Below are 14,593 nucleotides of genomic sequence, written 5' to 3' on the forward strand. Positions count from 1 at the left end.
TCAACACAAAACGCCATCATGGTTACTGCTCTTGTATGTTCAAATGTCCGTAAAACAAGGACCGATAATAAACCCCAGCTACCATGCGCTGTAACGTTACCATAGTTACATGGATTACACTACTTACATAAACTAATGCACCGACACGGACGTGCAAACACACAGATTGAGACAGAAAGACAGCCCTCTCATTCCCCTTTCTACTACCCCAAAGTAGCGAGCCAGTCACTTTGAGTTTAAACCTCCTTGCCTTTTCCAAATTTTCTCCATATTACAAAGTTTGAACAGATAATCACAATTAACGAGATCCAAATGTAATGTCAGAAGTGGGATTCGAACACACGCCTCCAGAGGAGACTGCGACCTGAACGCAGCGCCTTAGACCGCTCGGCCATCCTGACATTTTTCATCAGACCCTTCGAATCAATCAAAACAAAACGCCATCATGGTTACTGCTCTCGTATGTTCAAATGTCCGTAAAACATGGGCCGATAATAAACCCCAGCAACCATGCGCTGTAACCTTACCATAGTTACATGGATTACACTACTTACATAAACTAATGCACAGACACGGACGTGCACACAAAGATTGAGACGGAAAGACACCCCTCTCATTACCCATTTCCACTACCCCACCGTGGCCAGCCAGTCACTTTGAGTTTAAACCTCCTTGCCTTTTCCAAATGTTCTCCATATTACAAAGTTTGAACAGATAATCACAATCAACAAGATCAAAATTTAATGTCAGAAGTGGGATTCGAACCCACGCCTCCAGAGGAGACTGCGACCTGAACGCAGCGCCTTAGACCGCTCGGCCATCCTGACGTATTACATCAGATCCATCGAATCAATCAACACAAAACACCATCATGGTTACTGCTCTTGTATGTTCAAATGTCCGTAAAACAAGGACCGATAATAAACCCCAGCTACCATGCGCTGTAACGTTACCATAGTTACATGGGTTACACTACTTACATAAACTAATGCACCGACACGGACGTGCAAACACACAAATTGAGACAGAAAGACAGCCCTCTCATTTCCCCTTTCTACTACCCCAACGTAGCCAGCCAGTCACTTTGAGTTTAAATATCCTTACCTTTTCCAAATGTTCTCCATATTAAAAAGTTTGAACAGATTATCACAATCAACAAGATCAAAATGTAGTGCACTGTAAAACCTGATAAGTTAGTTCAACTTAAACTATTTGAGGAAACCGATTGCCTTGAACTATTTAAGTTTACTAACTCACATAAAATAATTGCTGGTACTTAATTTATTTAAGTAAAGATAACTCTTATATCTAGAGTTATTGTGACAAGTGTATTATGAGTTAGCATTACTAATTCCATTTACTGAAGTGAAATGTAAAGAATTAGCTTTTTACACTTAAATGCAGCAATTCATTCATCGTATATAACATGTGTTCATGTAACTTATTACATTCTAGGACAACATAAACTAATGCACAGACACACAGAATGACACCCCTCTCATTACCCATTTCCTCTACCCCACCCTAGCCAGCCAGTCACTTTGAGTTTCAATCTCCTTACCTTTTCCAAATGTTCTCCATTTTACAAAGTTTGAACAGATAATCACAATAAACGAGATCCAAATGTAATGTCAGAAGTGGGATTCGAACCCACGCCTCCAGTGGAGACTGCGACCTGAACGCAGCGCCTTAGACCGCTCGGCCATCCTGACCATTTTCATCGGACCCTTCGAATCAATAAAAACAAAACGACATCATGGTTACTGCTCTCGTATGTTCAAATGTCCGTAAAACATGGACCGATAATAAACCCCAGCAACCATGCGCTGTAACCTTACCATAGTTACATGGATTACACTACTTACATAAACTAATGCACAGACACGGACGTGCACACAAAGATTGTGCCGGAAAGACACCCCTCTCATTACCCATTTCCACTACCCCACCGTAGCCAGCCAGTCACTTTAAGTTTAAATATCCTTACCTTTTCCAAATGTTCTCCATATTACAAAGTTTGAACAGATAATCACAATCAACGAGAACCCACGCCTCCAGAGGAGACTGCGACCTGAACGCAGCGCCGTAGACCGCTCGGCCATCCTGACGTATTTCATCAGATCCTTCGAATCAATCAACACAAAACGCCATCATGGTTACTGCTCTTGTATGTTCAAATGTCCGTAAAACAAGGACCGATAATAAACCCCAGCTACCATGCGCTGTAACGTTACCATAGTTACATGGGTTACACTACTTACATAAACTAATGCACCGACATGGACGTGCAAACACACAAATTGAGACAGAAAGACAGCCCTCTCATTTCCCCTTTCTACTACCCCAACGTAGCCAGCCAGTCACTTTGAGTTTAAATATCCTTACCTTTTCCAAATGTTCTCCATATTACAAAGTTTGAACAGATAATCACAATCAAAGAGAACCCACGCCTCCAGAGGAGACTGCGACCTGAACGCAGCGCCTTAGACCGCTCGGCCATCCTGACGTATTTCATCAGATCCTTCGAATCAATCAACACAAAACGCCATCATGGTTACTGCTCTTGTATGTTCAAATGTCCGTAAAACAAGGACCGATAATAAACCCCAGCTACCATGCGCTGTAACGTTACCATAGTTACATGGGTTACACTACTTACATAAACTAATGCACCGACATGGACGTGCAAACACACAAATTGAGACAAAAGACAGCCCTCTCATTTCCCCTTTCTACTACCCCAACGTAGCCAGCCAGTCACTTTGAGTTTAAATATCCTTACCTTTTCCAAATGTTCTCCATATTACAAGTTTGAACAGATAATCACAATCAACGAGAACCCACGCCTCCAGAGGAGACTGCGACCTGAACGCAGCGCCTTAGACCCGCTCGGCCATCCTGACGTATTTCATCAGATCCTTCGAATCAATCAACACAAAACGCCATCATGGTTACTGCTCTTGTATGTTCAAATGTCCGTAAAACAAGGACCGATAATAAACCCCAGCTACCATGCGCTGTAACCTTACCATAGTTACATGGATTACACTACTTAAATAAACTAATGCACAGACACACAGATTGAGACAGAATGACACCCCTCTCATTACCCATTTCCTCTACCCCACCGTAGCCAGCCAGTCACTTTGAGTTTCAATCTCCTTACCTTTTCCAAATGTTCTCCATTTTACAAAGTTTGAACAGATAATCACAATAAACGAGATCCAAATGTAATGTCAGAAGTGGGATTCGAACCCACGCCTCCAGAGGAGACTGCGACCTGAACGCAGCGCCTTAGACCGCTCGGCCATCCTGACCTTTTTCATCAGACCCTTCGAATCAATCAACACAAAACGCCATCATGGTTACTGCTCTTGTACGTTCAAATGTCCGTAAAACAAGGACCGATAATAAACCCCAGCTACCATGCGCTGTAACCTTACCATAGTTACATGGATTACACTACTTACATAAACTAATGCACAGACACACAGATTGAGACAGAATGACACCCCTCTCATTACCCATTTCCTCTACCCCACCGTAGCCAGCCAGTCACTTTGAGTTTCAATCTCCTTACCTTTTCCAAATGTTCTCCATTTTACAAAGTTTGAACAGATAATCACAATAAACGAGATCCAAATGTAATGTCAGAAGTGGGATTCGAACCCACGCCTCCAGAGGAGACTGCGACCTGAACGCAGCGCCTTAGACCGCTCGGCCATCCTGACCTTTTTCATCTGTCCCTTCGAATCAATCAACACAAAACGCCATCATGGTTACTGCTCTTGTATGTTCAAATGTCCGTAAAACAAGGACCGATAATAAACCCCAGCTACCATGCGCTGTAACGTTACCATAGTTACATGGGTTACACCACTTACATAAACTAATGCACCGACATGGACGTGCAAACACACAAATTGAGACAGAAAGACAGCCCTCTCATTTCCCCTTTCTACTACCCCAACGTAGCCAGCCAGTCACTTTGAGTTTAAATATCCTTACCTTTTCCAAATGTTCTCCATATTAAAAAGTTTGAACAGATAATCACAATCAACAAGATCAAAATGTCAGAAGTGGGATTCGAACCAACGCCTCCAGGGGAGACTGCGACCTGAACACAGCGCCTTCGACCGCTCGGCCATCCTGACGTAATTCAACATTACCCTTCGAATCAATAAACACAACACACCATCATGGTTACTGCTCTCGTATGATCAAATGTCCATACAACATGGACCGATAATAAACCCCAGCTACCATGCGCTGTAACATTACAATAGTTACATGGGTTACACTACTTACATAAACTAATGCACACGCACAACAATTGTGACAGAATGACACGCAGACACCCATCTCATTAACCATTTCCACTACCTAACATTAGCCAGCGAGTCACTTTGAGTTTAAAACTCCTTTCCTTTTCCAAATTTTCTCCATATTACTAAATTTGAACAGATAATCACAAACAACGAGATCCATATGTCTTGTCAGAAGTGGGATTCGGACACACGCCTCCAGAGGAGACTGCGACCTGAACGCAGCGCCTTAGACCGCTCGGCCATCCTGACGTATTGCATCACCCTCTTCGAATCAATCAACACAAATCGCAATCATGGTTACTGCTCTTGTATGTTCAAATGTCCGTAAAACAAGGACCGATAATAAACCCCAGCTACCATGCGCTGTAACCTTACCATAGTTACATGGATTACACTACTTACATAAACTAATGCACAGACACACAGATTGAGACAGAATGACACCCCTCTCATTACCCATTTCCTCTACCCCACCGTAGCCAGCCAGTCACTTTGAGTTTCAATCTCCTTACCTTTTCCAAATGTTCACCATTTTACAAAGTTTGAACAGATAATCACAATAAACGAGATCCAAATGTAATGTCAGAAGTGGGATTCGAACCCACACCTCCAGAGGAGACTGCGACCTGAACGCAGCGCCTTAGACCGCTCGGCCATCCTGACCTTTTACAACAGACCCTTCGAATCAATCAACACAAAACGCCATCATGGTTACTGCTCTTGTATGTTCAAATGTCCGTAAAACAAGGACCGATAATAAACCGCAGCTACCATGCGCTGTAACGTTACCATAGTTACATGGATTACACTACTTACATAAACTAATGCACCGACACGGACGTGCAAACACACAGATTGAGACAGAAAGACAGCCCTCTCATTTCCCCTTTCTACTACCCCAAAGTAGCCAGCCAGTCACTTTGAGTTTAAATATCCTTACCTTTTCCAAATGTTCTCCATTTTACAAAGTTTGAACAGATAATCACAATAAACGAGATCCAAATGTAATGTCAGAAGTGGGATTCGAACCCACGCCTCCAGAGGAGACTACGACCTGAACGCAGCGCCTTAGACCGCTCTGCCATCCTGACCTTTTTCATCTGTCCCTTCGAATCAATCAACACAAAACGCCATCATGGTTACTGCTCTTGTATGTTCAAATGTCCGTAAAACAAGGACCGATAATAAACCCCAGCTACCATGCGCTGTAACGTTACCATAGTTACATGGGTTACACCACTTACATAAACTAATGCACCGACATGGACGTGCAAACACACAAATTGAGACAGAAAGACAGCCCTCTCATTTCCCCTTTCTACTACCCCAACGTAGCCAGCCAGTCACTTTGAGTTTAAATATCCTTACCTTTTCCAAATGTTCTCCATATTAAAAAGTTTGAACAGATAATCACAATCAACAAGATCAAAATGTCAGAAGTGGGATTCGAACCAACGCCTCCAGGGGAGACTGCGACCTGAACACAGCGCCTTCGACCGCTCGGCCATCCTGACGTAATTCAACATTACCCTTCGAATCAATAAACACAACACACCATCATGGTTACTGCTCTCGTATGATCAAATGTCCATACAACATGGACCGATAATAAACCCCAGCTACCATGCGCTGTAACGTTACCATAGTTACATGGGTTACACTACTTACATAAACTAATGCACACGCACAACAATTGTGACAGAATGACACGCAGACACCCATCTCATTAACCATTTCCACTACCCAACATTAGCCAGCGAGTCACTTTGAGTTTAAAACTCCTTTCCTTTTCCAAATTTTCTCCATATTACTAAATTTGAACAGATAATCACAAACAACGAGATCCATATGTCTTGTCAGAAGTGGGATTCGGACACACGCCTCCAGAGGAGACTGCGACCTGAACGCAGCGCCTTAGACCGCTCGGCCATCCTGACGTATTGCATCACCCTCTTCGAATCAATCAACACAAATCGCCATCATGGTTACTGCTCTTGTATGTTCAAATGTCCGTAAAACAAGGACCGATAATAAACCCCAGCTACCATGCGCTGTAACCTTACCATAGTTACATGGATTACACTACTTACATAAACTAATGCACAGACACACAGATTGAGACAGAATGACACCCCTCTCATTACCCATTTCCTCTACCCCACCGTAGCCAGCCAGTCACTTTGAGTTTCAATCTCCTTACCTTTTCCAAATGTTCTCCATTTTACAAAGTTTGAACAGATAATCACAATAAACGAGATCCAAATGTAATGTCAGAAGTGGGATTCGAACCCACGCCTCCAGAGGAGACTGCGACCTGAACGCAGCGCCTTAGACCGCTCGGCCATCCTGACCTTTTACATCAGACCCTTCGAATCAATCAACACAAAACGCCATCATGGTTACTGCTCTTGTATGTTCAAATGTCCGTAAAACAAGGACCGATAATAAACCGCAGCTACCATGCGCTGTAACGTTACCATAGTTACATGGATTACACTACTTACATAAACTAATGCACCGACACGGACGTGCAAACACACAGATTGAGACAGAAAGACAGCCCTCTCATTTCCCCTTTCTACTACCCCAAAGTAGCCAGCCAGTCACTTTGAGTTTAAATATCCTTACCTTTTCCAAATGTTCTCCATTTTACAAAGTTTGAACAGATAATCACAATCAACGAGAACCCACGCCTCCAGAGGAGACTGCGACCTGAACGCAGCGCCTTAGACCGCTCGGCCATCCTGACGTATTTCATCAGATCCTTCGAATCAATCAACACAAAACGCCATCATGGTTACTGCTCTTGTATGTTCAAATGTCCGTAAAACAAGGACCGATAATAAACCCCAGCTACCATGCGCTGTAACGTTACCATAGTTACATGGGTTACACTACTTACATAAACTAATGCACACGCACAACAATTGAGACAGAATGACACGCAGACACCCATCTCATTAACCATTTCCACTACCCAACATTAGCCAGCGAGTCACTTTGAGTTTAAAACTCCTTACCTTTTCCAAAATTTCTCCATATTACTAAGTTTGAACAGATAATCACAATCAACAAGATCAAAATGTAGTGTCAGAAGTGGGATTCGAACCCACGCCTCCAGGGGAGACTGCGACCTGAACGCAGCGCCTTAGACCGCTCGGCCATCCTGACGTATTTCATCACATCCTTCGAATCAATCAACACAAAACGCCATCATGGTTACTGCTCTTGTATGTTCAAATGTCCGTAAAACAAGGACCGATAATAAACCCCAGCTACCATGCGCTGTAACGTTACCATAGTTACATGGGTTACACTACTTACATAAACTAATGCACCGACATGGACGTGCAAACACACAAATTGAGACAGAAAGACAGCCCTCTCATTTCCCCTTTCTACTACCCCAACGTAGCCAGCCAGTCACTTTGAGTTTAAATATCCTTACCTTTTCCAAATGTTCTCCATATTACAAAGTTTGAACAGATAATCACAATCAACGAGAACCCACGCCTCCAGAGGAGACTGCGACCTGAACGCAGCGCCTTAGACCGCTCGGCCATCCTGACGTATTGCATCAGACTCTTCGAATCAATGAACACAAAACGCCATCATGGTTAATGCTCTTGTATGTTCAAATGTCCGTAAAACAAGGACCGATAATAAACCCCAGCTACCATGCGCTGTAACCTTACCATAGTTACATGGATTACACTACTTACATAAACTAATGCACAGACACACAGATTGAGACAGAATGACACCCCTCTCATTACCCATTTCCTCTACCCCACCGTAGCCAGCCAGTCACTTTGAGTTTCAATCTCCTTACCTTTTCCAAATGTTCTCCATTTTACAAAGTTTGAACAGATAATCACAATAAACGAGATCCAAATGTAATGTCAGAAGTGGGATTCTAACCCACGCCTCCAGAGGAGACTGCGACCTGAACGCAGCGCCTTAGACCGCTCGGCCATCCTGACCTTTTTCATCAGTCCCTTCGAATCAATCAACACAAAACGCCATCATGGTTACTGCTCTTGTATGTTCAAATGTCCGTAAAACAAGGACCGATAATAAACCCCAGCTACCATGCGCTGTAACGTTACCATAGTTACATGGATTACACTACTTACATAAACTAATGCACAGACACACACACACAGATTGAGACAGAATGACACCCCTCTCATTACCCATTTCCACTACCCAACTGTAGCCAGCCAGTCACTTTGAGTTTAAATCTCCTTACCTTTTCCAAATTATCTCCATATTACAAAGTTTGAACAGATAATCACAATCAACGAGATCCAAATGTCTTCTCCGATGTGGGAATCGAACCCACGCCTCCAGAGGAGACTACGACCTGGACGCAGCTCCTTAGACCGCTCGGCCATCCTGACATATTTCAACATTACCCTTCGAATCAATAAACACGACACACCATCATGGTTACTGCTCTCGTATGTTCAAATGTCCGTACAACAAGGACCGATAATAAACCCCAGCTACCATGCTCTGTAACGTTACCATAGTTACATGGATTACACTACTTACTATTAAACTAATGCACCGACACAGACGTGCAAACACACAGATTGAGACAGAAAGACACCCCTCTCATTTCCCCTTTCTACTACCCCAAAGTAGCCAGCCAGTCACTTTGAGTTTAAACCTCCTTACCTTTTCCAAATGTTCTCCATATAAAAAAGTTTGAACAGATAATCACAATCAACGAGATCCAAATGTAATGTAAGAAGTGGGATTCGAACCCACGGCTCCAGAGGAGACTGCGACCTGAACGCAGCGCCTTAGACATCTCGGCCATCCTGACGTATATCATCAGACCCTTCGAATCATTCCACACAAAACGCCATCATGGTTACTGCTCTTGTATGTTCAAATGTCCGTAAAACAAGGACCGATAATAACCGCCAGCTACCATGCGCTGTAACCTTACCATAGTTACATGGATTACACTACTTACATGAACTAATGCACAGACACACAGATTGTGACAGAATGACACCCCTCTCATTGCCCATTTCCTCTACCCCACCGGAGCCAGCCAGTCACTTTGAGTTTAAATCTCCTTACCTTTACCAAATGTTCACCATTTTACACAGTTTGGAGAAATAACCACAATCAACGAGATCTAGATGTAGTGTCAGAAGTGGGATTCGAACACGCGCCTCCAGAGGAGACTACGACCTTAACGCAGCCCCTTAGACCGCGCGGCCATCCTGACGTATGTCAACCTACCCTTCGAATCAATAAAAACAACACACCATCATGGTTACTGCTCTCGTATGTTTAAATGTCCGTAAAACAAGGACCGATGATAAACCCCAGCTACCATGCGCTGTAACGTTACCATAGTTACATTGGTTACACTACTTACATAAACTAATGCACACGCACGCACACAGATTGAGACGCAGACACTAGGGATGCAAATTATCGAGTAATTCATTAATCGATAGTTGTTTCATCTTATCGATCGATGATCGATTAATTGATAAGCGGCAATTCTTCTGAGAAGCTGAATTTCCTTCTGAATGTGACACATTTAGGTGGTAATTCAACGAAGTCGTTTAGTTGTTGTACTTTAAAATACTTCCACATATTGTGCATTTGCCGTCTTTGTCGTCATTAACCAACTTAAAGTGGCTCCATACTGCACTCCGTTTTGCCCTCTTCATCGTGTCAGTGTCCCGCTTTTCGTTTGTCTTGTCCTGCCGTGTTCCAATACCCGTACTGTCCGTACTTACTAGCCAAAATTTGAGTACGCAGTACTCCAATTCAGATCCGGCGAAAAGAAGTATACTTCAAGGACCCGTCACCCGGATGCCGTACTCAAAACGGGCTAATCGTGAAGTGTGGATCGAAGGACACTCCCCGTACTGAACTGAACGGCAGCCTTCTTAGCTACGTAGCAGAAGAGGCGGAGCCAGGCAAAGCCAAAGTCGGCGCATTTTCCACATAGCCTGCATTAATAGAGTCATTTTGTAGTTTTTATAGTTTTTATAGCTTTTTATAGCTGCTAGGCGTAAATAGTTCACCGTTCAAAGCGGGATGTTTATTGCGGGGGAGGAGCCACGGCGGCAGTCGTGATCGTAATTTCCGGTTAGTGCACCACGGAGTACTCGATTTGGAACAGCACTCACATTTGAAAAATTAACGTAGTAGCCAGTGCGGATAGTATACTTCCTTTAAGTATACTCATGGAAGTACGGGTATTGGAACACGGCACTGCTTTGCTTGTGTTCCCGCTTGTGTTCCCGCGTGTGCGTCAAGTACGTCTGGCGTCAAGTGCGCCCTCACGTGGACGGTTGGGGAATTACGGGTTAAAATGCGATTAATTGCAAGTAATTTATTTTAATCGAGTAATCTCTTATCGACAATTAATCGATAATCGATTAATTGTTTGCATCCCTAGCAGACACCCATCTCATTAACCATTTCCACTACCCAACATTAGCCAGCGAGTCACTTTGAGTGTAAATGTCCTCACCATTTACAAATTTTCTCCATATTACAAGGTTTGAACAGATAAACACAATCAACGAGAACTAGATGTAGTGTCGGAACTGGGATTCGAACCCGCGTCTCCAGAGGATACTGCGACCTGAACGCAGCACCTTAGACCGCGCGGCCATCCTCACGTATGTCATCATACCCATCGAATCAATAAAAACAACACACCATCATGGTTACTGCTCTCGTATGTTTAAATGTCCGTAAAATAAGGACCGATAATAAACCCCAGCTACCATGCGCTGTAACGTTACCATAGTTACATGGGTTACACTACTTACATAAACTAATGCACACGCACGCACACAGATTGAGACGCAGATACCCATCTCATTAACTATTTCCACTACCCAACATTAGCCAGCGAGTCACTTTGAGTGTAAATCTCCTCACCTTTTACAAATTTTCTCCATATTACAAAGTTTGAACAGATAAACACAATCAACGAGATCCATATGTCTTGTCAGAAGTGGGATTCGAACCCACGCCTCCAGAGGAGACTGCGACCTGAACGCAGCGCCTTAGACCGCTCGGCCATCCTGACAAATTTCAACACAACATTCGAATCAATAAACACAACACACCATCATGGTTACTGCTCTCGTATGTTCAAATGTCCTCAAAACAAGGACCGATAATAAACCCCCTGCTACCATGCGCTGTAACGTTACCATAGTTACATGGATTACACTACTTACATAAACTAATGCACCGACACGGACGTGCAAACACACAGATTGAGACAGAAAGACACCGCTCTCATTTCCCATTTCTACTACCCCAAAGTAGCCAGCCAGTCACTTTGAGTTTAAACCTCCTTTCCTTTTCCAAATGTTCTCCATATTACAAAATTTGAACAGATAATCACAATCAACAAGATCAAAATGTAGTGTCAGCAGTGGGATTCGAACCCATGCCTCCAGAGGAGACTGCGACCTGAACGCAGCGCCTTAGACCGCTCGGCCATCCAGACGAATTTCAACATTACCCTTCGAATCAATAAACACAACACACCATCATGGTTACGGTTCTCGTATGTGCAAATGTCCGTACAACAAGGACCGATAATAAACCCCAGCTACCATGCGCTGTAACGTTACCATAGTTACATGGATTACACTACTTACATAAACTAATGCACCGACACAGACGTGCAAACACACAGATTGAGACAGAAAGACACCCCTCTCATTTCCCCTTTCTACTACCCCAAAGTAGCCAGCCAGTCACTTTGAGTTTAAACCTCCTTACCTTTTCCAAATGTTCTCCATATTAAAAAGTTTGAACAGATTATCACAATCAACGAGATCCAAATGTCTTCTCCGATGTGGGAATCGAACCCACGCCTCCAGAGGAGACTGCGACCTGAACGCAGCGCCTTAGACCGCTCGGCCATCCTGACATAATTCAACATTACCCTTCGAATCAATAAACACAACACACCATCATGGTTACTGCTCTCGTATGTTCAAATGTCCGTACAACAAGGACCGATAATAAACCCCAGCTACCATGCGCTGTAACGTTACCATAGTTACATGGATTACACTACTTACATAAACTAATGCACCGACACAGACGTGCAAACACACAGATTGAGACAGAAAGACACCCCTCTCATTTCCCCTTTCTACTACCCCAAAGTAGCCAGCCAGTCACTTTGAGTTTAAACCTCCTTACCTTTTCCAAATGTTCTCCATATTAAAAAGTTTGAACAGATAATCACAATCAACGAGATCCAAATGTCTTCTCCGATGTGGGAATCGAACCCACGGCTCCAGAGGAGACTGCGACCTGAACGCAGCGCCTTAGACCGCTCGGCCATCTTGACGTATTTCAACATTACCCTTCGAATCAATAAACACAAAACGCCATCATGGTTACTGCTCTTGTATGTTCAAATGTCCGTAAAACAAGGACCGATAATAACCGCCAGCTACCATGCGCTGTAACCTTACCATAGTTACATGGATTACACTACTTACATAAACTAATGCACAGACACACAGATTGTTACAGAATGACACCCCTCTCATTACCCATTTCCTCTACCCCACCGTAGCCAGCCAGTCACATTGAGTTTAAATCTCCTTACCTTTTCCAAATGTTCACCATTTTGCAAAGTTTGGAAAAATAACCACAATCAACGAGATCTAGATGTAGTGTCAGAAGTGGGATTCGAACACTCTCCTCCAGAGGAGACTACGACCTTAACGCAGCTCCTTAGACCGCGCGGCCATCCTGACGTATGTCAACATACCCTTCGAATCAATAAAAACAACACACCATCATGGTTACTGCTCTCGTATGTTTAAATGTCCGTAAAACATGGACCGATAATAAATCCCAGCTACCATGCGCTGTAACTTTACCATAGTTACATGGGTTACACTACTTAAATAAACTAATGCACACACACGCACACAGATTGAGACAGAATGACACGCAGACACCCATCTCATTAACCACTTCCACTACCCAACATTAGCCAGCAAGTCACTTTGAGTTTAAATCTCCTTACCTTTTCCAAATTTTCTCCATATTACTAAGTTTGAACAGATAATCACAATCAAGAAGATCCATATAACTTGTCAGAAGTGGGATTCGAAACCACACCCCCATAGGACAATGCGACCTGAACGCAGCGCCTTAGACCGCTCGGCCATCCTGACGTATTTCATCAAACCCTTCGAATCAATAAACACAAAACGCCATCATGGTTACTGCTCTCGTATGTTCAAATGTCCGTAAAACATGGACCGATAATAAACCCCAGCTACCATGCGCTGTAACCTTACCATAGTTACATGGATTACACTACTTACATAAACTAATGCACAGACACGGACGTGCACACAAAGATTGAGACAGAAAGACACCCCTCTCATTACCCATTTCCACTACCCCACCGTAGCCAGCCAGTCACTTTGAGTTTAAATCTCCTTACCTTTTCCAAATGCGACCTGAACGCAGCACCTTAGACCGCGCGGCCATCCTGACGTATGTCATCATACCCTTCGAATCAATAAAAACAACACACCATCATGGTTACTGCTCTCGTATATTCAAATGTCCGTACAACAAGGACCGATAATAAACCCCAGCTACCATGCGCTGTAACGTTACCATAGTTACATGGATTACACTACTTACATAAACTAATGCACCGACACGGACGTGCAAACACACAGATTGAGACAGTGGCCCTCATTTATAAAACGAACGTAGAAATGAGCGCAAATCTGAACGCATGATTCATCTTACGATAGGACCCACGTGAGATTTACGAAACCTTCGTATCACACCAATCCCAGCGTACGAAGGATCTTGGGGCCTCATGTACTAAGACTTGCGTGGATTTCATACTAAAACTTGGCGTACGCCAAAACCAAGAAACTGTCTTACGCACAAATAAATTCAGATGTATCAAAGTGTGCGAACGCATGGATCCAAGCACGTTTCTTTTGTACATCTCAATCCACGTGGAATTGAGCGCACATGCCGAGGTGCCAAACTCCTCCCTGTCCACGCCCTCATTTGAATATGCAATTTCATTTAAATAGGCCTCTGGACCTGAGATTCACCTCGTAATCCGATCACCTGGCACCATGAACAGAGGCAAAAAACGAAACCTTAGACCGCTCGGCCATCTTGACGTATTTCAACATTACCCTTCGAATCAATAAACACAAAACGCCATCATGGTTACTGCTCTTGTATGTTCAAAT

At 43.5% G+C, this 14,593-nt stretch overlaps 9 non-coding genes across 9 annotated transcripts; all 9 read right to left on the reverse strand.

Annotated features, from left to right (window-relative positions):
• Positions 1 to 744: 744 nt before the first annotated feature.
• trnal-cag (transfer RNA leucine (anticodon CAG)) lies at positions 745 to 827 on the reverse strand. The gene has a single exon. It is a non-coding gene; the product is annotated as a tRNA-Leu (tRNA).
• An 802-nt stretch (positions 828 to 1,629) lies between these two features.
• On the reverse strand, positions 1,630 to 1,712 carry trnal-cag (transfer RNA leucine (anticodon CAG)). Its single transcript has one exon. It is a non-coding gene; the product is annotated as a tRNA-Leu (tRNA).
• A 1,522-nt stretch (positions 1,713 to 3,234) lies between these two features.
• Positions 3,235 to 3,317, reverse strand: trnal-cag (transfer RNA leucine (anticodon CAG)). Its single transcript has one exon. It is a non-coding gene; the product is annotated as a tRNA-Leu (tRNA).
• A 331-nt stretch (positions 3,318 to 3,648) lies between these two features.
• trnal-cag (transfer RNA leucine (anticodon CAG)) lies at positions 3,649 to 3,731 on the reverse strand. Its single transcript has one exon. It is a non-coding gene; the product is annotated as a tRNA-Leu (tRNA).
• A 1,177-nt stretch (positions 3,732 to 4,908) lies between these two features.
• Positions 4,909 to 4,991, reverse strand: trnal-cag (transfer RNA leucine (anticodon CAG)). The gene has a single exon. It is a non-coding gene; the product is annotated as a tRNA-Leu (tRNA).
• Positions 4,992 to 6,596: 1,605 nt separating this feature from the next.
• On the reverse strand, positions 6,597 to 6,679 carry trnal-cag (transfer RNA leucine (anticodon CAG)). The gene has a single exon. It is a non-coding gene; the product is annotated as a tRNA-Leu (tRNA).
• Positions 6,680 to 7,416: 737 nt separating this feature from the next.
• Positions 7,417 to 7,499, reverse strand: trnal-cag (transfer RNA leucine (anticodon CAG)). Its single transcript has one exon. It is a non-coding gene; the product is annotated as a tRNA-Leu (tRNA).
• Positions 7,500 to 8,228: 729 nt separating this feature from the next.
• Positions 8,229 to 8,311, reverse strand: trnal-cag (transfer RNA leucine (anticodon CAG)). The gene has a single exon. It is a non-coding gene; the product is annotated as a tRNA-Leu (tRNA).
• Positions 8,312 to 11,326: 3,015 nt separating this feature from the next.
• Positions 11,327 to 11,409, reverse strand: trnal-cag (transfer RNA leucine (anticodon CAG)). Its single transcript has one exon. It is a non-coding gene; the product is annotated as a tRNA-Leu (tRNA).
• Between the last annotated feature and the right edge of the window lie 3,184 nt (positions 11,410 to 14,593).

Source organism: Gadus chalcogrammus, chromosome 12 (assembly GCF_026213295.1).
Source record: "Gadus chalcogrammus isolate NIFS_2021 chromosome 12, NIFS_Gcha_1.0, whole genome shotgun sequence".
In the NCBI taxonomy this organism is placed as follows: domain Eukaryota; kingdom Metazoa; phylum Chordata; class Actinopteri; order Gadiformes; family Gadidae; genus Gadus; species Gadus chalcogrammus.